Here is a 22,051-nt window from a genome sequence, read left to right on the forward strand (position 1 = left end):
GATTTGGGAATAAGTTGGTCACATTAGTGACCTTGGAAAGAGTGGGTATTATTAGAGTAGGGAGGCAGAAGAAACTAGACTGCCAAAATGTTGAGGATGGAAAGAATGGGTGGTGAGCATATACAAGGCATTAAGCGTAGATCATTCTCTGTGAAGTCTGGTGATGAAAGGAGGCTCAACTATCAACAGGAGATTGATGATGATCTATGATCAGTTGGGAAAAACTCAAGAGGAGATGCTTTGCTCATATGGCACCTAAATGTAAAAATTGTGGATTCTGAGAGAGCTGAAATAACTTACTGCATGTGGAGAGACCCACTTACATTATGTAGAAAGATGTGACATGGCCTGGACAAGGGAATTGTAGGGATCTTGATTCCTGTGAACCTGCAGTGGTGCCCACAGTACAGGGATAAACAGCCCCCAGAGTGAAAGGACAAGACACTTGGGAGGAGGGTTAGGGGATAAAAATGAAAGTGCTTGTACAAACTGAAACATCATCTGGGAACTAGGAAAAAGTTTGGAGAATGCCTACTGAATAATGTGGCTTTCTTATTTGCATGATTTCCTGTATACATATTTAGTTATTTTTTTATATATTAACTTAAAAGTTAAATTCCCTTTGGGTGCATCCTGGTCTGTTTGCTTGCATGTTGGGAATAATAGTGTCAGTTATTGTGCATTCTAGTAGAAGGATTTTCCCCTGAGAGAGAAATCTGACCTTTTCTTGCCACTAACATCTGGCAAAAGGGTTACAGATGTGCAGAGATGTCTGTCTGATTTGAAACCCCTTGTGACTTCACCCTAAAGATGTCTTTACTTGGAAAATTGAAAATATATGTCAAAAATGAAAATTCAGGGAAAAATTGTGCTGAGAGTTAGCCATCTTATAATGAGGGGTAAGGGGAAATACATATTTCAAATTTGTGGAGGGCCCCTGGGGCTCAGGATAGTTTGTACGTGTAAACAATGCAATGAATGGCTTGAGAACATAAAGTATCAATGACACCAAAATACAAAGAGATTTCTCAAACCTTCAATGCCTTTCTTGTTCTCCTCAGATAGAATAGTTCGTATCCAGACAGTGCTATAAGCAAAGCATATTCCTCACTATAACCTGAGCATTTGGTTGTGTGGGTACTGTTATTCCCTTTTTACATAGGGTTGGATGGGAATATGCCATGCACGGAGATGGTCCTGAGCGCCAGTCCCTTCTAGTATTCCTGACTGGGACATTTCTCATAGAGTGATCCTCTGCTCTAACAACTTCCAGCAATTCATGGTCTAGGCTCTGGCTAAAAGGCAGGTATGACCAGATGCTCCTGGTTGGTCCCTTGGTCTCCCTAATGGAGAAGGGGAGGAGTTTTATACCAAAAAATTGTCTACTGAAATAGGAATGACTTTAAGTCTTTAAGAGACTTTGAGTTGTACACTTTTAGTGAAGATTCTCTCCACTTATATATATATTAAGTACTTACATTTCAGTTGTCTGGAATGCCCAGTATTCAATGATATTTTACAACTAGAGAATAACTAAGTGCTGGGAAAACTCAGATGCGAGGAATCATTTGGACAAATGCTTGAAAATGTAATGTGTAAACACAAACAGATGTGTATACACTTTGTATATATGTACTTTATCAAACAAAAATATTTGTATATACAAAACTCCCCCAACTGTATCTGTCCACATGTTTTCTCAATCTCTTTCCTGATAGAATATAAATTTCTTATGGTAGGGGCTGTCCCATTTTTGTGTTTATATCCCCAGTGGCACATAGTAGGTACTTAATAAGTGTTTGATTGATCTGTTGCTAGAAATTGGATGGGCCTTATGGTAGGCTGCATACTTGATAAGGCTTTGTGAGAGTTTATGTGAGTTGATACGAGTATAAAATTCTAATACATTTTAAAAAATGAACCCTTCAACAATCAAGTAGATACTAATCTAGCTACATATCTTAGACTTTTTTTTTTTTGGTGAGGCAATTGGGGTTAAGTGACTTGCCCAGGGTCACACAGCTAGTGTTAAGTGTCTGATTCCGGATTTGAACTCAGATCCTCCTGAATCCAGGGCCGGTGCTCTATGCACTGAGCCACCTAGCTGCCCCCATATCTTAGACTTTTAGTTATGAGGAGCCTTAGAAAGAATCTAGTATCTGGTTCATTCTAGGCAAGCAGCATAGTATAGTGGGGAAAAAATGCTGGATTTTTCAGTTAGTTGACCTATAGTTTTACCATTTACCGACTTACAACCACAGACAAGTTATTTAATCCCTCAAGTCTCAGTTTTTTCATCTGTATAATGGGAATAGTATTAGTCAAAGCTATATCACAGAGAAGTGATTTATGAAGTGCTGTGTACATGTGTACTGTTGTTACCTGATCAGAAGCCACCCTTCTATGTTATCCTCCACAAGAGGCCAACCAATTCTCATTTTTAATGGATCCTAGTGACAGAGAATACACTGCTTCTGGAGACAGTCCATTTTAGTTTAAACTAGTTCTAATTATTAAAAGATGTTTTCCCTCTTTTATTTGAGCTGAAATCTGCCTCTCTGAAATTTCTACCCACTGCTTCTAATTCTGTCTTCTGGGGCCAAGGAAGACAAATCCAATCTCTTTCCTTTAGATGCCTGAAGATAATTCTTTCTATCCCTCTATAGGCTCTACCCCCCTTCTCGAGGTGAAATAATCCCAATTATTTCAAGTGGTTATTTGTATCAGATGGCTTTGACCCTTTACTATTATAGTTGCTGATCTTTTGCCTCACTTCTTACCTAGCCTCTATTATTGAATGGGTGTTGCTTCAGACAAATTGAGATCTTGGAAAGAACCTTAGCTTAGAAAAGCCAAGGTCTCCCACTGCATCCTGGGCCATGGCCAGTTGTCCTGACCTGCCTTGCTACTGGACCCTGATTACTCTGGAGGAGAGTGAGGCTGATGACTTTGCACAGCTCTGCTTTACTTAAACCCAATTCATTTGCAAGCCCAGACATTGCTCACCTGATGTTATTTGCCCTCTTTGAGAACAAAGGATGAAAAACAGCAACAAACAACAATAGCAAATTTTAATTGCCACCCTAAGGATAAGATAATTCAGATTGGAATATAGGCCATTAGAATGGAAAACCCCAGATTTGGTTCTTACCAAGGGAATTTACAATAAGAGTATAAAACTCCCTTGTGGTGGGTACCATGTTTCTACCAATGCAACCTAAGATTCTTATAGCTTTTGTGGTTGTCATGTAATACAATTGACTCATATTGAATACTTATTTATTCCTTCCTCTCTGTATTGTTCACAGAAACTATTATTTAGCCAAGTCTCCTCTATCTTATACTTAAGCATCTATTTTTTTTTGGACCCAATTACAAGATTTTACTTTTTATTTAACTTTTTTTTTATTGCAGGGCCAGTGAGGGGTTAAGTGACTTGCCCACGGGTCACACAGCTAGTAAGTGTTGAGTGTCTGAGGTCAAATTTGAACTCACATTCTCCTGAATCCAGGGCCAGTGCTTTATCCACTGCGCCACCTAGCTGACCCCTGACTTTACATTTAAAAAAATTAAATCCCATACTATTAGATTGGTTTTATTGTTGTAGTCTTTCCAGATCTTTTAGGATATTGATTCTAAGTTCTTTCTTATTTATTTATTTATTTTTGGTGAGGCAATTGGGGTGTAAGTGACTTGCCCAGGGGTCACACAGCTAGTAAGTGGTAAGTGTCTGAGGTCGGATTTGAACTCAGGTCCTCCCGAATCCAAGGCCGGTGCTCTATTCACTACGCCACCTAGCTGCCTCTGAGTTATTTCTCTAAGCTTCAAGATATCTGCATATTTTCTAAGTATAATATCTGTACCTTTATATAAATCATCAATAAAAATGAAAAAATTATGTTTCATTCCATGAGAAACTTCCCTCCTGGTTGTATATCAATCCTTTAATCACTCTTCTTTGGCTCTGATAATTCAATCAATCCCAAATCAACTGAGTACTTTGTCATTCAGCTTATACTTTTTCATCTTGTCTAGCAAGTGTCATATGATGGTTTGTTTCATTGCCTTGCTAAACACAAGGTAACTCCATCTGTAGGATCCTTCTGATCAATTAGCTTAGCCATCTTGTCAAAAAAGAAAATGAAGCTAGTCTGGCAAGAGCTGCTTTTGATTTTTATATGGTTAGAAGTGGTCAGTTTCCTTAAGTGGTTCACAAATGCATTCCTAACAACCAAAGAGGTGCCCACCAATTGGGAAACTGATGAAAAATCATATGTTATGTAATGGGACATGCCTGCACTGTAGGGGATGAAAAGAGGGATAATTTCAAAGAAACCTGGGAAGACTTGTATGAACTGATACAGAGTAAAATGAGCACAAACCAGAGGACAATTACCACAATGACTACAATATCATAAAGAAAAGCAACTTTGAAAGGGACTTAAGAACACTGATCAATGCAATGACCAACCATGGCTGTAGAGGATTATTGATGAAGTATACTCGTGACAGACAGGTGATAAGACTCCAGGTGCAGAATGAGACATACATTTGTGGACATAGTTAACATAGGTTTTTATTTTGCTTGCCTGTGCATATTGTTATGTGGGTTTTGTTGTTCTTTCTCTTTAATTGGGGAAGGGTGGCAGGGAGAGGAGGGTTAGTAATAGGTTGCCAAAAAAGAAAGAAACAAAAGGTCTTAAAAGCAATTTTTTTACAATGCACAGAAAAGAACAGAAGAAAAGTCAGAAGGAAACACACATGGTATAGTTTAGAAATTAGTTTAACACTTTGAAAGGAGTATAGCTTTGAAAGAAACATGTTGAGGTTGTTATATATTTTACAAAGAAATAAGTAAGCTGTGCTTGTAGAATTGATGGTTTACGTGTAACAACTCTTGAAAATATCCTGAGATTGTATTTCTTTCTGTCCTGGGAAGAGAGGAAGCTGACTTGAGATCAATGCTGGAGGGCGGGTTTTTCTCCTACTACACTTGAAGCTTTGTTCTTGAGCTTGGTTTAGTTTCTAGCTTTCCCAGCTGGGAAGAAATGGGGTCTCAGAGTTATTTTTCTGTTCTATTTTATTTATGGAAATAATAATTTTATTTGGTGTTTAAATTCAGAATTAAAAATGTAATGTATTTTAGAATTTTGCAAGAAATAAAAAGCAAGCTCATTTTTCTATGGTTTGAAAGTTCTAACCTCTTCCCTTTTTTGAAAATTGGGACCAACTTTTTGCCTCTCTCTAGTCCTTCAGCCTTTCAGCCATTCTCCATAATGTTTCACAGGTCATCAACAGTGGTTCAACAATCTTACACACAGTTCTCATTACTTTGGAAGGAATTTTGTTCACTGATGAAATGTACTATTAAGGACAACTTGATGCTCTCTTACCATATTCTCATTTATCACTATATTGAAGCATTGTTTGCTACAAAAGACCTTGTGTTGGCCTTGTCAGAAGACAACAACTAAATCCAATTGAAAGGAAGAAAAACTTGTAACCAAAATTCAGGAGAAAAAATTTATCCACTTTCCATGTGACTCTTTGATGGCTCTGTTTTGGCCATAAGCTATATCTTAATAGGCTAATATCTTTTGTACTTTTGACCACTGTTTAAAATTAACCAACAAATATTGTTTTAAAAGGAACTATTCCAAGCTCAAATAACTTCACTTCTCTGGCATATTTTGTGGTTTCCTATGATTTGAGGTTACAATGGAGCATTTGATTAATGAGCTGTTTTATTGGGATGCAAATACTGTATAATGTCACAAGATCCATATGTTGTAGATTACAGAGGTATTAAACTCACCTTGGCATGAAATGGAAAATTTAAAGTATCTCTCCAGTGAAATATATCATTTTTGGAAAAAAGTACATTAGTATTGCCTATATTTATGACTCAGATGAATTCCATTCTGTGTTTATTTTCAAATAAATTCAAATCATATATGTGTATGTATGAATTTATAAAGAGGTAGTGTTGCATGCTGGATAGAATTCTGGGCTGGGAGTCAGGAAGACTTGGGTTCAAATCCCACCTCTACAATTACCAATTATGTGTAGCACAGGCAATTCACTTAATCTCTGTGTTCCCTAGGCACCTACCTATAAATTTATCTAATAAGTCATAGATGGTCATGATCTCCTCTTAGTGAAGGGTATTGCCAGACAAGGAGTTCTATATGTTGACCAAATCACAGATCTTCTGTGGCATATTTATTGATTGTAATTCATTAGCTTATGCCTACATAATCTGACATTTATATAGTAGATTTGGAATAGTAGAAGGTTGGGGCAGAAAAACAGTAAAAAATTTGGAAAGAAATTCAGTGACCATCTAGTCTACACCAAAGCCCCAAAGGAATCCCTACTATTATAAACTTGGTAAGTGGTAATTCAATAACTGCTTCAAGGTCTCCAATGAGGAGGAATTTACTACCTCCTGAGGTAGCCAATTCCATTTTGGAATAGCCCAATTGCTAGAAAGTTTTGAAATGTTTTCTCCTGAAACTTCTACCCACTGCTTCTAGTTCTGCTCTCTGGGGACAAATATAAAAAGTTTCTTCCATGCTATAATCTTTCAAATATTTAAACAGAGTTATCTTGGTGTTTCCCATCCCCCTCCCCCTCAATCCCTGCCCAAGTTTTCTCTTTTCCAGGTTAAATATCCCATGGTCCTTTAATTGATTATAAATGAACTTAAAACCTTTCACCATCTTGCATTGCCTTTTTCTTTGCACTTTCCAGCTAGTAAATATCCTTTCTAAATGGTCACACCCCAAACTGAATACAATATTCCAGATATGGTCTGATCTGTAAAGAAAATAGATCTTCATTAATACAAAAAAAATCCACAAACAAGGCTTTCCCAAGAAAACCAACCAACCCTCCCCATCTACACTCTGTACAACATGGGTGTTTCTTGATGATTTTATATTTTTTTCCTCCTAATAATTGAAAAAATACACTAAAATTGAACTGATACAAATATACCCTAACCAGAGTACTTTGGCTCTCTTTGATTTTCTGAGCTATCCATGATCAGACTCTAGATCAGTAGAGAAGCTGGTACCCCTCATTTGGTCTAGTGGCAGCAACAGGCTTTGCTCCTTTCCTGCCCCTATAGATGAACTATTTTTGTCTCTCTAGTTTATAATAAAAAGGTTAAAACAAGAAAACACCAGCTTCCCCCCCTTAATTCCCAATAAAATCTCATCTTCTCCTTCAATCCAATGACATTGTCTTAAATGCTCTTCACAAACAACACGCTCCAGCTCTTGGCTCTGGCAACTTCTTTGGCTGTTCCCAATGTCCCAAATAGTCTCCCTTCTCATCTCTACTTACTGCTTTCCCTGGCTTCCTTTAAGGCCCAGGAAAAATCCCCATTTTATACAGGAAGTTTTTTCAAACCCCTCTTAATTCTACTGCTGTCCTCTGTAATTATTTCCTATTTGATCCTGTATATTGCCTTTTTGTATATATTTGTATATATTTACTTGTTTGCTGTATCCTCCATTTTATTTGAAGATACCCGAGGGCAGGGATTTTCTTTTGTCTCTTTTTTCTATCCCCAACACTCTGTGTGGTTTCTGGACTGAAGTAGGTACTTAATGAATGTTTATTGATTGATAAATCTATACAAAAAGTGATAGATTAAATTAAATATAAAGAACATTTATTAAGTATTCAATATGTTCAAAGAACTGAACTAGGAGATGGGGGAGATACAATGCTTAGATGATATGTGATCTCTAAGTTAGGGCAGCTAGGTGGCTCTGTGGATAGAGTAGTGGGCTTCTTCAATCAAGAAGCCTGCTCATTTCTATGAGTTTAAATCCAGCCTCAGACACTTACTAGCTATGTGAACCTGGGCAAGTCTTTTAATCCTGTTTTCCTCAGTTTTTCATCTGTAAAATGAGCTGGAGAAGGAAATGGTGAAACACTCCATTGTCTTTGCAAATAAAACCCCAAATGGGGTCATGAAATGTCAGACAAGACTGAACAACAACAACACACTTTCATGAAGCTTAGTTTTAGAGGTGATAATAATAATGATGTTGATGTGAGAAGATAATTATTAATAATGAATTTCTTGGGGGAACTCAGAGATCAGTCTCAATCCTTTCTCCCTCCCACTCAAGAACTTCAGCAAATCTTGTCTGGATGAACCAAAGGAACAAAGGAAATAGAGATTGATTCTATTGTTTAGCTAAGTGAAGAAGCACACCTAGATACTGGAATTTGCCCTTTTTGCATACTCTTTAGACCACTTTGAAGTTGTGTCAATCAATGGAACTGAATGATGCTATAATCAATTAGCTTAGATCAATGTATAATGAACCGCCTCTATGCAAAGAGGCGACACAGCAGGGTTGCTCTCTTTTTGCCCTCTCTTGCCCCTCCTCTCTGGTCTTGCTCTTGCTTGGTGCACCCTCTTCCTTTTAAGACAATATAGTTTTCTTTCCTTTTTTTTTTTTGGTGGGGCAATGAGGCCGGTGCTCTATCCATTGTGCCACCTAGTTGCCCCTATCCAATTATTTTTATTCTTATGTTGTCTCTCCTGGATTTATTTTCCTGTTCTGTTGTTTTTCTAAAGAGATATTTTATGTTTTCTTCTACTTGTATATTCTTTTGAATCTGCTTTATTTCTTCCTGTTGTCTCATTGAGTCATTAGCTTCCATCTGCTTAATTCTGATTCTTGAGGAATTATTTTCCCCAGTCAGCTTTTGTGCCTCCTTTTCCATTTGTCCAAGTGTATTTTTTAAGGCATTATTTTCTTTTTCCAAGTTATTGTCTTTCTCTTGTATAACTCATTTTCCCCCCCAATTTATCTTCTACCTCTCTTATTTGGTTTATAAAATCCTTTTTGAGCTCTTCCAAGAAGGCTTTTTGGTCTCAAGACCGATTCTTCTTCCCCTTTAAGACTTCCCATGTAAGCATTTTATCATTGTTGTCCCCCTCTGACTTTATGTTTTTATCTTCCCTGTTGCCATAGTAATTTTTTTTAATATATGAGGTATTTTATTTTTTCCATTACATGTAAAGATAGTTCTCAACTTTTGTTTATACATGCTTTACAATTTCAGATTTTTCTCCCTCCCACCCCCTCCCTCCCTCCTCCCCTAGACAGCAGGTAATCTGATATAGGTTATATCTATATATCTCTATACATATACATATAGATATATATATATACACACACACATATATATACACATAATAACATTAATCCTATTTCTGCATTAATCCTGTTACAAGAGAAAGAATCAGAGCAGTGATGCAAAACCTCAAAATAGAAAGAAAAAAAAAACCAACAGCACCCAAAACAAAAGAAATAATATGGTTCAATCAGCATCTATACTCCACAGTTCTTTCTTTCTTTTTTTCTTGGATTTGGAGATCCTCTTCTATCATGAGTTCCCTGGAACTCTTCTGTACCATTACATTGGTGAGAAGAATATAGTCCATCACAGTAGGTCAACACTCAATGTTGATGATACTGTGTACAATGTTCTTCTAGTTTTGCTCATCTCACTCATCATCAGGTCACGTAAGACCCTCCAGGTTTCTCTGAACTCTTCCTGCTCATCATTTCTTACAGCACAATAGTATTCCATTGTATTCATATACCACAACTTGTCCAGCCATTCCCCAATTGATGGGCACCCCCTCAACTTCCAATTCCTTGCTACCACGTAAAGAGCAGCTATAAATATTTTTGTACATGTGGGTCCCTTTCCCCCTTCCGTGATTTCTTTGGGCAAAAGACCTAAAAGTGGGATTACTGGGTCAAAGGGTATGCACAGCTTTATTGCCCTTTGTGCATAATTCCAAATTGCTCTCCAGAATGGTTGGATCAGCTCACAGCTCCACCAACAATGCATTAGTGTTCCAATTTTCCCACAGCCTCTCCAACATTTATTATCTTCCTTTTTTGTCATTTTAGCCAATCTGATAGGTGTCAGGTGGTACCTCAGAGTTGTTTTAATTTGCATCTCTCTAATCATTAGAGATTTAGAGCATTTTTTCATATGGGAATAGATAGCTTTGGTTTCTTCATCAGAAAACTGCCTGTTCATATCCTTTGACCATTTCTCGATTGGGGAATGACTTGGATTCTTATAAATTTGATTTAATTCCCTATATATTTTAGAGATGAGGCCTTTATCAGAAGCACTGGCCTCAAAAATGTTTCCCAGTTTTCTGCCTCCCTTCCAATTTTGGATGCATTGCTTCTGTTTGTACAAAAATTTTTTAATTTAATACAATCAAAATCATCCATTTTGCATTTTATAATAAACTCTATCTCTTGTTTGGTCAAAAACTGTTTTTCCTTTCCAAAGATCTGATAGGTACACTATTCCTTTCTCTCCTACTTTACCTATGGTATCACCTCTTATGTCTAAATCATGTATCCATTTTGACCGTATTTTAGTATAAGGTGTAAGATGTTGGTCTATGCCTAATTTCTGCCATACTATCTTCCAGTTTTCCCAGCAATTTTTGTCAAATACTGAGTTCCTATCCCAGAAGCTGGAGTCTTTGGGTTTATCAAACACTACATTACTAGTGTCATTTACTACTGCATTTCCTGAGCCTAGCCTATTCCATTGATCTACCACTCTATTTTTTAGCCAGTACCAGATAGTTTTGATGACTGCCACTTTATAGTAAAGCTCCAGGTTTTGGTACCGCTAAACCCACCTTCCTGTGAATTTTTTTTCATTATTTCCCTGGATATTCTTGATTTTTTTGTTTTTCCAGATGAATTTTGTTATTATTTTTTCTAGCTGTATAAAATAATTTTTTAGGTAGTCTGATTGGTATGGCACTGAATAAGTAAATTAATTTAGGCAGTATTGTCATTTTTACTATATTAGCTCTGCCTATCCATGAGCAATTGATATCTTTCCAATTATTTAGATCTGATTTGATTTGTGGGAAGAGTGTTTGGTAGTTGTGTTCATAGAGTTCCTGGGTTTGTCTTGGCAAGTAGACTCCCAAGTATTTTATATTATCTACCGTTACTTTAAATGGAATTTCTCTTTCTATCTCTTGCTGCTGGACTTTGTTGGTCATGTATAGAAATGCTGATGATTTATGTGGATTTATTTTATATCCTGCTACTTTGCTAAAGTTGTTAATTGTTTCAAGTAATTTTTGACTTGATTCTCGAGGATTCCTTAAGTATAGCATCATATCATCTGCAAAGAGTGATAGTTTTGTTTCCTCCTTGCCTATTCTAATTCCTTTAATACCCTTCTCTTCTCTGATTGCTAAAGCTAACATTTCTAGAACAATATTAAATAATAGGGGTGATAATGGACATCCCTGTTTCACCCCTGATCTTATTGGGAAGGCCTCTAATTTATCTACATTGCATATAATACTTGCTGATGGCTTTAGGTAGATACTGTTTATTATTCTAAGGAAAGCTCCCCCTATTCCTAAACTCTCTAGTGTTTTTATTAGGAATGGGTGCTGTACTTTGTCAAAAGCTTTCTCTGCATCTATTGAGATAATCATATGATTTTGGTTGGTTTTCTTATTGATGTGGTTGATTATGTTAATAGTTTTCCTGATGTTGAACCAGCCCTGCATTCCTGGTATAAATCCCACCTGGTCATAGTGTATTATCCTGGTGATCACTTGCTGTAATCTCCTTGCTAATATCTTATTTAAGATTTTAGCATCAATATTCATTAGGGAGATTGGTCTATAATTTTCTTTCTCTGTTTTTGCTTTGCCTGGTTTTGGTATCACCACCATATTTGTGTCATAAAACGAATTTGGTAGAACTCCTTCTTCCCCTATTTTTCCAAATAATTTGTATAATATTGGAATTAATTGTTCTTTAAATGTTTGGTAAAATTCACCTGTAAACCCATCTGGCCCTGGGGATTTTTTCTTAGGAGTTCATTAATAGCTTGTTCAATTTCTTTTTCTAGTATGGGTTTATTTAAGGATTTATTTCCTCTTCAGTTAACCTGGCAGTTTGTATCTTTGTAAATATTCATCCATTTCATTTAGATTGTCAAATTTATGGCATACAGTTGGGCAAAATATTTCCTAATTATTGCTTTAATTTCCACTTCATTGGTGGTAACATCACCCTTTTCATTTTTGATACTGGTAATTTGGTTTTCTTCTTTCTTTTTTTTAATCAAATTAACCAATATTTTATCTATTTTATGTTTTTTTCATAAAACCAGCTCTTAGTTTTATTGATTAATTCTATAGTTTTTTTGCTTTCAATCTTATTAATTTCTCCTTTAATTTTCAGGATCTCTAATTTAGTGTCTAATTGGGGATTCTAATTTGTTCTTTTCTAACTTTTTAAGTTGCATGCCCAATTCATTAATCTCCTCTTTCTCTTTTTATTCATGTAAGCATTTAGAGCTATAAATTTTCCCCTAAGCACTGCTTTGGCTGCATCCCATAGATTTTGGTATGTTGTTCTCATTATTGTCATTCTCTTGGATAAAGTTATTGATTGTTTCTATGATTTCTTGTTTGGCCCATTCATTCTTTAGAATGAAATTATTTAGTTTCCAACTGATTTCATTCTACTTTTCCCTGGCTCTTTCTTACATGTAAATTTTTATTGCATCATGATCTGAGAAGGATGCATTTACTATTTCTGCCTTTCTACATTTGACTATGATGTTTTTGTGCCCTAATACATGGTCAATTTTTGAAAATGTGCCATGTACTGCTGAGAAAAAGGTATATTCCTTTCTATCCCCATTCAATTTTCTCCAGACATCTATCATGCCTAACTTTTCTAGTAATCTATTCACCTCTTTCACTTATTTATTTTTTGGCTAGATTTATCTAATTCTGAGAGGGGGAGATTCAGATCCCCCACTAGTATAGTATTACTATCTAATTCCTCTTGTAACTCATTTAACTTCTCCTCTAAGAACTTGGATGCTATACCACTTGGCGCATACATATTTAATATTGATATTACTTCATTATCTATAGTACCTTTAAGTAAGATTGTAATTTCCTTCCTTATCTCTTTTAATGAGATCTATTTTTGCCTGCACTTTGTCTGAGATAAGGATTGCTACCCTGCCTTTTTTACTTTAGCTGAGGCATAATATATTCTGCTCCAGCCTTTTACCTTTACTCTGTGTGTATCTCTCTGCTTCAAATGTGTTTCTTGTAAACAGCATATTGTAGGGTTCTGGTTTTTAATCCACTCTGCAATTCGCTTCCGTTTTATAGCAGAGTTCATCCCATTCACATTCACAGTTATTATTACTGACTGTCTATTTCCCTCCATTCTATTTACCCTCTTTGTACTTTTCCCCCCTTCTTTCACCCTATTCCTCCTCACCAACGTTTTACTTCTTACCCCTGCCTCCCCCGATCTGCCCTCCCTTTTTATCACCCCCCTCTCTTTTCTTTACCCTTTTCTCCCTTGCTTTTGTCCTCCCTTCTATCAGTCCCCCCCTTTCCCTTCCCCTTTTGTTTCCCTAAAGAATGAGTTAAGTTTCTTTATCCCAATGAACGTATATGTTATTCCCTCTTTGAGTCAAATCTAATGAGAATAGGGTGAAACCATGTTCCCCCCTCCTTTCTTTCCCTCTATTGTAATAGGTTTTTTTCCACCTCTTCATATGATATAATTCATCCCATTCCACCTCCCCTTCCTCTCCTCCCCATAGACTCCCTTTTTAACCCCTTAATTCCTTTTGTATCATCACATCAAAGACAATTTATATTATACCCTCTATATAAAGTCCTTCTCTCTGCCCAAATACATTTACAGTTCTTAAGAGTTATGAGTATTATCTTCCTGTTTAGAGATATAAACAGTTTAACCTAATAGGGTAACTTTTTTTTCCCCTCTGTTTACCTTTTTAAACTTCTCTTGAGTCTTGTATGTTGAGATCAAATTTTCTATTCAGTTCTGGTCTTTTCACCAGGAAAGATTGAAAGTCCCCAATGTCATTAAATGTCCATCTTTTCCCCTGAAAGAAAATGCACATTTTTGCTGGGTAATAGATTCTCGGCTGCAATCCAAGCTCCTTTGCTTTCCGGAATATCATATTCCAAGCCTTGCGGTCCTTTAATGTTGAAGCTGCCAGGTCCTGAGCAATCCTGACTGTGGCTCCATGATATTTAAATTGCTTCTTTCTGGCTGCTTGGAGTATTTTCTCCTTCACCTGATAATTCTGGAATTTGGCTACAATATTCCTTGGAGTTTTCCTTTTGGGGTCTCTTTCAGGAGGTGATCAGTGGATTCTTTCAATGATGATTTTATCCTCTGATTCTATGATATCAGGGCAGTTCTCCTTAATAATTTCCTGGAATATGGTATCTAGATTCTTTTTCTGGTCATGGCTTTCAGGCAGTCCAATGATTCTCAAATTGTCTCTCCTCAATCTCTTTTCCAGATCAGTTGTCTTTCCAATGAGGTATTTCACATTTTCTTCTATTTTTTCGTTTTTTTTATTCTGCTTGACTGATTCTTGGTGTCTCATGGATTCCTTATCTTCCAACTGTCCCACTTTAATTTTTAAGGCATTGTTTTCTTCAGTGAGATTATGCACCTTTTTTTCCATTTGGCTAAGTGAATTTTTTAAGGTATTGTTTTCTTCAGTGAGATTATGCACCTTTTTTTCCATTTGGCCAAGTGAATTTTTTAAGGTATTGTTTTCTTCAGTGAGATTATGCAGCTTTTTTTCCATTTGGCCAAATGAATTTTTTAAGGCTTTGTTTTCTTCAGCTTCCTTTTCCAAGCTGCTGATTCTTTTTTTCATAGTTTTTTTTGTTTTGCTTTCATTTCTCTCCCCATTTTTTCTTCTACCTCTTGCAATTGATTTTTAAAATCCTTTTTGAGCTCTTCCAGGAAGGCTTTTTGTTCTTGCAACCAATTCACCTTCCCTTGTGAGGCTTCAGATGTAGCCAATTTGAGGCTATTGTCCTCATCTGAGTTTGTGTTGGCTTCTGCCCTATTGATACAGAAGCTCTCAATGGAGAGGGCTCTTTTTTGCTTCTTACTCATTATTGCAGCCTATTTATTTATTCTTTAAGTTGAAGTCTGCTCTGGGGGCACCAGGGTCCCTGTTTTGGGCTTCTTGTGCAGGTGTATAGGTGCTGTGTGACCGGGCTTTTACTCTGAGGACTTTATGGTGTGTGGAGATCCCCCGCCCTGCACTTCCTGTCTGATTGTGCTCGGCCAGCCAGGCGCCAGACCCCGGTGTCTGATCCCGCTGTTTGTGGCCCTCTCGGCGGGTGCAGGTAGGTTTTTCCACTGTCCTTCTTGGCCACCAGATTTTTGAACCAGGTTCCGGGAGCCTCAGTTGTTCGGCTGTGGCCCGCAGCTCCTGCTGACTTGCCCCGACCCCCTCGGCGCTGGGTTGCTGCCCTGCGCTGGGCCTCCCTTTTGCCCGAGTCAGACCGACCTTTTCCTGAAGTCTTCTAAATTATCTCTGGTTGGAGGACTGTGTCTCTCTGTCTCTTTGCAGGTTCTGTAGTTTCAGAATCCGTCCAGAGGCTTGATTTAATGTTCGTTTTGAGGGAACAGAAGGAGAGCTCAGGCAGCTTGCTGCTTCCTCTCCGCCATCTTGGCTCCCGCCATAGTAATTTTCAATGGCAAGGGTTCTTTTCTTTTTCTTATTCATATTTTAGCCTCTTTTGTGCCTTTTAAGATTGAGTTCTGCTCCTGGGATATAGCATGCACTATTCCAAGCTTCTTTGCTGGAGGCCAGGGGCCCAGTCACTGGCTTTCTGCAATGAGGTCTCAGCAGCTTGCTCACTGCATTGGAGTTAGCCTAGTTGGGCTTGCTGGACAGCAGATACTCTAGCTGGCAGGTTGCCTTCTGCTTTGAGGCTGGAGGCCTCACAACTGGCCTGCTGTACCACTAACTTGCTGAGCTAGGATGTTGGGTCCTCAGCTGCTGATCTGTCCTGTGGCTAAGAGCCTTTTGCTGGCTTGCCCAGACACCCTCTCTGCTGAGATGCACTCCCTTGTTTTTTTTCTATTTATTTAGAATTTTATTTTCTCATAAATTATATGTAAAAAACAATTTTTAATGTCAATTTTTAAAACTTTGTGTTCCAAATTCCCTTCCTCCCCACCTTCCCTTAAGTATGCAAACAATTCTATATAAGTTATACGTGTGTACTCATGCAAAACATTTCCACATTAGTCAGATAGTGAAAGAAAACAGGCAATAAATTTAGAAAAAGGAACTAAAAATTATACTTATTATGCTTCAATCAGTATTCAGACACCATCAGTTCTTTCTCTAGAGATGGATTGCATTTTTCATAAGTCCTTCAGAGTTATCTTGGATCATTTTATTGCTGAAAATAGCTAAGTCATTCACAGCTGATCATCTTACAATATTGCTGTTACTTTGTATACAGTACATTTCACTTTGCATTAGCTCATGTAAGTCTTTCCAGGTTTTTCTGATAGAATCCTGCTCATCATTTCTTATAGACAATGGTGTTCCATCATAATCTCATCCCACAATTTGTTCAGCCATTCCCTAATTGATGAACATATCCTCAATTTAAAATTCAACTTTTTTTTATCTCTTTTTGGATACCAACCTAATAGTGGTATCATTAGGTCAAAGAGTATGGATGGTTTTATAGCCTTTTGTATGCCATCCTTTTACCCAGATGAAACAGACCTTTCCTGAAAGTCTTATCTTAAGTCAGAAGATTGTTTCACTCATTTTTTTGCAGGTTTTGCAGCTCCAGAATCTGTTGAGAGGTTTCTATCCAGTTATTTTTAAACTCCAATTATTTCTGCTCCAATTATTTCTTAAGCACCTACTATGTTCTAGTTCTGTATGCTGTGAAATATGTGAAGTTCTGGGGATCCATAAACAAAAGTGAAACAATCTCTGCCCTCAAGGAATTTAAAATATATTTTTAAGACCACAAATTAATGTAGTATGATTTTTATTATTATCCTGTAACATGTAATCTTACCTCAAAATCAGGTAGATATCACTAGCTAGAAGGTCAGAGCATGAATCTGATCCAGAAGGAAGGAAAGAAACATTTTGAGCTAAATGCTTTAGTAAAAAATAAGAGGCTATAATAATTATGTGTGTCCCTGGGTCTGCTCCTCTGGAAGAGCTTCCATTCAGTTATTGATTTTGCTCAGTACATTTTGATAGTTTCCTAAAAGAATTTTAAATAAAAAAAGATTTCCCACCCCCTACTGCCTTCTCTGTCCCTCCCATTGCCCTCAATACTACTACCCCTCACATCATATCTATGTCTCATTCCATATCTACTCATCAATTCCACTGTTCTGTTTGGAATGCTGACTCCATAGTTAACACACTTACTCTTGTCTTAAATCATCTTAAACTTTTTCTTCTCCTCTCTCTGTCTTATGTCTCTCACTGAGATGTGGCTATCTTCTGAATTATATGACATCCCTGGCCATTCTTTACAAGACCAATTACACTTACACTCATATTGCACCCTCCCACCACTCAACCAGTGAGTCAGAATATTCTTTGTGCTCCACTGTTACTTCCAGAATCTCCCTTTACCATGTTCACTGAGAAACTATTCTTCCTTTGAGGTTCATTCACTCCAAATATAGCATCCAAACATGATTCTGGTGATTATCTGCCAACCCCCAGATCATTCTCCTTTCTTCTACAATGAGTTCATTGATTGGCTCATGGTCTTTCTCTCTGCCCCAATTTCTGCCCTCACATTAGGAGATTTCAACATAAAAACCTTTAACACTTTTCTAATCAATTCATTAACTTACCACAGTGTCTATTCCAAAACTTTTGGCCCTTCCTCAAGTCTCCCATGGGCTTGCTCTCCTCAATCTCTCAATTTTGTGCCTTGCTTCATACTTTACAAAAAATGGAGGTATTTACCTTCTTTCTCATCTTACACCACTCAGATGTCTTCCCCCCATCTCCTCCTTCATTTCTGTTTTACCTGAAGAGGTGGCCTTTCTCCTTAATCAGGCAAAACCCTCTACATGAAGTCCTGATTCCATTCTGTTCCATCTCCTTTAGTATATTGCCCCTTCTGTTATCCCTTCTTGTAGTTATTGAATCCTTTTCTAGTCATGTCTGATTCTGTGACTCCCATTTGGGATTTTCTTGGCAAGGATACTGGAGTGGTTTGTCATTCCCTTCTCTAGCTCATTTTACAGATGAGGAACTGAGGCAAATAGGGTTGAGCAACTTGCTTAGGGTTACACAGGTAGTCAGTGTCTGAGGCTAGATTTGAACTCATAAAGATAAGTCTCTATGACTCCAGGCCCAGCACTCTATCCATTGTATTACCAAGATGGCCCCTACTATACCTATTTTTCACTAATCTTCAGTCTCTCCCCATCTATTGGCTGTTTGTGCCCTGCTTATAAACATGCCCATGTCTCCCCCATATTTAAGAAATCTCTTGATTTGACAATTCTTGCTACCTATATTTTCCCCTCATTCCCTTATGTAATTAAACTCTTTGGGAAATCTGTCTACATTAGGTACATTAACTTCCTCTATTCTCACTTACTTCTAAACCCTCTGCAGCCTGACTTCTGACCTCATCGTTCAACTGAAATTTCTCTCTCCAAAGTTGCCAATGATCTCTTTATTGCTAAATCTAATGCTTTTTCTCAGTCCTCATCCTTCTAAACCTGTTAGCAGCCTTTGACACTATTGTTTTGCCCACCTGGATGTTGTATCCTTTCCAGTTTTTCACAACAAAGTTCTTATCCTATTTATCTGACTGGCCCATCTCAGTTTCCTTTACTAACTCTTCATCTATTTTTTAAAAATATTTATGTATTCATCCATCTATCCATTCATTCATGCATTTATTTATTTATTCATTGATTTATTTATCTATTCATTCATTCATTTATTTATTTTTTTTTTGTAGGGCAATGAGGGTTAAGTGACTTGCCCGGGGTCACACAGCTAGTAAGTGTCAAGTGTCTGAATCCACATTTGAACTCAGGTCCTCCTGAATCCATGTCCAGTGCTTTATCCACTGTGCCACCTAGCTACCCCCATTAACTCTTCATCTAGGTCATGCCCACTAACCATGCATATACCACCAGCTTCTGTCTTTGGTCCTCTTTTCTTCTTCCTCTATACTTTCTTCCTTGGCAGTCTCATTAGCTCTTGTGACTTCAATTATCATCGCCGTGCAAGTAATGTCTCATATATATTTATCCAGCCCTGGCCTTTCTTCTAACCTCCAATCCCACATCCCCAACTACCTATTAATTATTCATCTTGAACTGAATGTCCCATAGACATCTCAAATTCAGTATATCCAGAATAGAACTCACCATTTTTCATCCCCACCTCCCACCTTCCATTTTGCCCTCTTCCAAACTTCTCTATTACTATCAAGAGTACCACCAGCCTCACAGCCACTCAGGGTCTCAACGTTGGTGTCCTACTTATTCTTCATTTACCCTCAGCCCACATATGAAATGTTTTCAGTTCTTGTTTCTATCTTCACATTTCTCATATTTGTCCATTCCTTTTTACTCACATGACCCCCATAAAAATAGTTTAGGATTGATTATCATGTTGCTTCCTATCTTGAATGACAACTAGATATTTATCTGATGTGCTGGAGCTCAGCCTCTATTTTGAGAAGCAATGTAGTATATAGAAAAGAGAGTGAAGAATTTTGGAGTTTGAAGACCTGAGTTCAAATGCCACTTTAGACATGTGCTGAGAGGTAGATTTTGTATAAGTCACTCAACTTTTCTTGGCCTCAGTTTTCTCTTCTGTAAAATGAGGATCATTCGTGTATTATTTCATAGGGTTGTTGGATAATGTACACAAATTCTAAAAATCTAAGAGTATTATGTTCACTTTGTTGTTGTTGTTCAGTCATTTCAGCCACATCTGATTCTTTGTGACCCCCATTTTTTTTGGCAAAGATACTGGAGTAGTTTGCCATTTCTTTGTCCAGCTAATTTTACAGATAAAGAAACTGAGGCAAACAGGATTAAGTGACTTGCCCAGGGTCACACAGCTAATTAGTATCCAAGGTCAGATTTGAACTCAGGAAGATGATTCTGAGCCTAGTGCTCTATCCACTGTGCCACTTAGTTGCCCCTATATTCAGTTATTATTGTTACCTCATTTTTATCTTTTTTGGAGAGGTTTAGATAGAAAGCTTAGGTAATAGCATTCTGGTTTGTTTCCCCACCTCAAGGGTCTCTCCACTTTAACCCTACTTCCATTCAGTTTTTTATAAAGAACTGGTCCAGTTGTGCCACTCTCAATTCAATAACATCTTTGTCTCTCTATTAACTCTAGGATCAAATGTAAAATCCTCTGTTTGGCTTTTAAAACCTCTCAAATACTGATCCCTTCTTACCTCTCCAGTCTTTTTACACTTTACTCTTTCAACATACTCCATAATCCAGCAACACCAACTTTGCTATTTCTCACAGAGGACACACCCTCTCTAAACTCCATGTATTTGTACTGACTGTCTCTTGGTTGTGGAATTCTATTCTTCCTCCTCTCAGCTTCATGGTTTCTTTGGCCTCCTTCAAATCTCAGCTAAAACCTCATTCAGTCCCACCACAACTGCCCTCCCCTCTGAGATTACTTTCCATTCCCCCTGTATATAAATCTTGTATGTACATAGGCATTTGCATGACATCTCCCCAATCCATGAGAATGTGAGCTCCTTGAGGGCAGAAGCCCTCCCCCCCCCCCCCCCCCGTCTTTCTGGCCTTTTTTTTGTACCCTCAGTGCTTAGCACATAGTAAGCACTTGACAAATGCTCATTGAGTAGGATGGAAGCTTCCCCGGCCCCCCCCCCCCCCAGACACACATATATTATAAATATATGCACAGAGGAACTAGAGAACAGATCGCCAACATTCACTGGATCATGGAGAAAGCAAGGGAGTTACAGAAAAAACATCTTCTTATGCTTCATTGATTGCTCAAAAGCCTTTGACCATGGGAATCACAACGAAATGTGGCAAGTCCTCAAAGAGATGGGCATACCAGATCATCTTACTTCTCTCCTGAGGAAACCTATATGTAAGGTAAAAAACAATGAGAACAGAATGTGGAAAAACTGATTGGTTTAAGATTAAAAAAGGAGTATGACAAGGGCGCATATTGTAACCTTATTTATTTAACTTATATGCAGAGTATATCATGTGAAATGCCAGGCTGGATGAATGGAAAACCAGAATTCAGGTTGCCAGGAGAAATATCCACAGTCTCAGATACACAGATGGTACCACTCTGATGGCAGAAAGTGAAGGGGAATTAAGAAGCCTCTTGATGAGGGTGAAAGAGGAGAGTGTAAAAGCTGGCTTGAAGCTTAACGTAAAAAAAAACCCCGAAGATCTTGGCTACTGGTCCCATCTCTTCCTGGCAAATAGAGGGAGAAGAAATGGAAACAGTGTCTGTGTTTATACCATAGACAGAGACTACAGCCATGAAATTAAAAACCGCTTGCTCCTTGGAAGGAAAGCTATAGCAAATCTGGATAGCATACTAAAAAGCAGAGACACCACCTTGTTGATATAGGTTCATATGGTGTAAGCTATAATTTTTCCAGAAGCAATGTATGGCTGTGAGAGTTGGACTGTAAGGAAAGCTCAGTGCTGTAGATTGACGCTTTTGAATTGTGGTGGTGGAGAAAACTTTTGAGATTCCCTTGGACAGCAAAGAGATCAAATCAAAGAAATTACTTCATGCTATTTACTGGAAGGTCAAATACTGAAGCTGAAGCTTAAATACTTTGGTCACATAATGAGAAGATTTAACTCAGTGGAAAGGCCCCTGATGCTAGAAAAGATTGAAGGCAAAAGGAAAAGGGGGATAACAGAGGATGAGATGGATAGATTATGTCGTGGAATCAATGAATGTGAACTTGGATAGACTTTGAAAGACAGAGGAGGATAGAAGAGCCTAGTATGCCAGGCCCATGGGGTTAAAAAGAGTCAGACAGGATTGAACAATTGAACAACAAAAACAAGGTCCTTTCTAGCTTTAAATCAAATAAGCCATCTACAAATAAACATGTCCAAACTGAATT

The sequence above is a fragment of the Dromiciops gliroides genome, chromosome 2, assembly GCF_019393635.1.
Source record: "Dromiciops gliroides isolate mDroGli1 chromosome 2, mDroGli1.pri, whole genome shotgun sequence".
Classification (NCBI taxonomy): domain Eukaryota; kingdom Metazoa; phylum Chordata; class Mammalia; order Microbiotheria; family Microbiotheriidae; genus Dromiciops; species Dromiciops gliroides.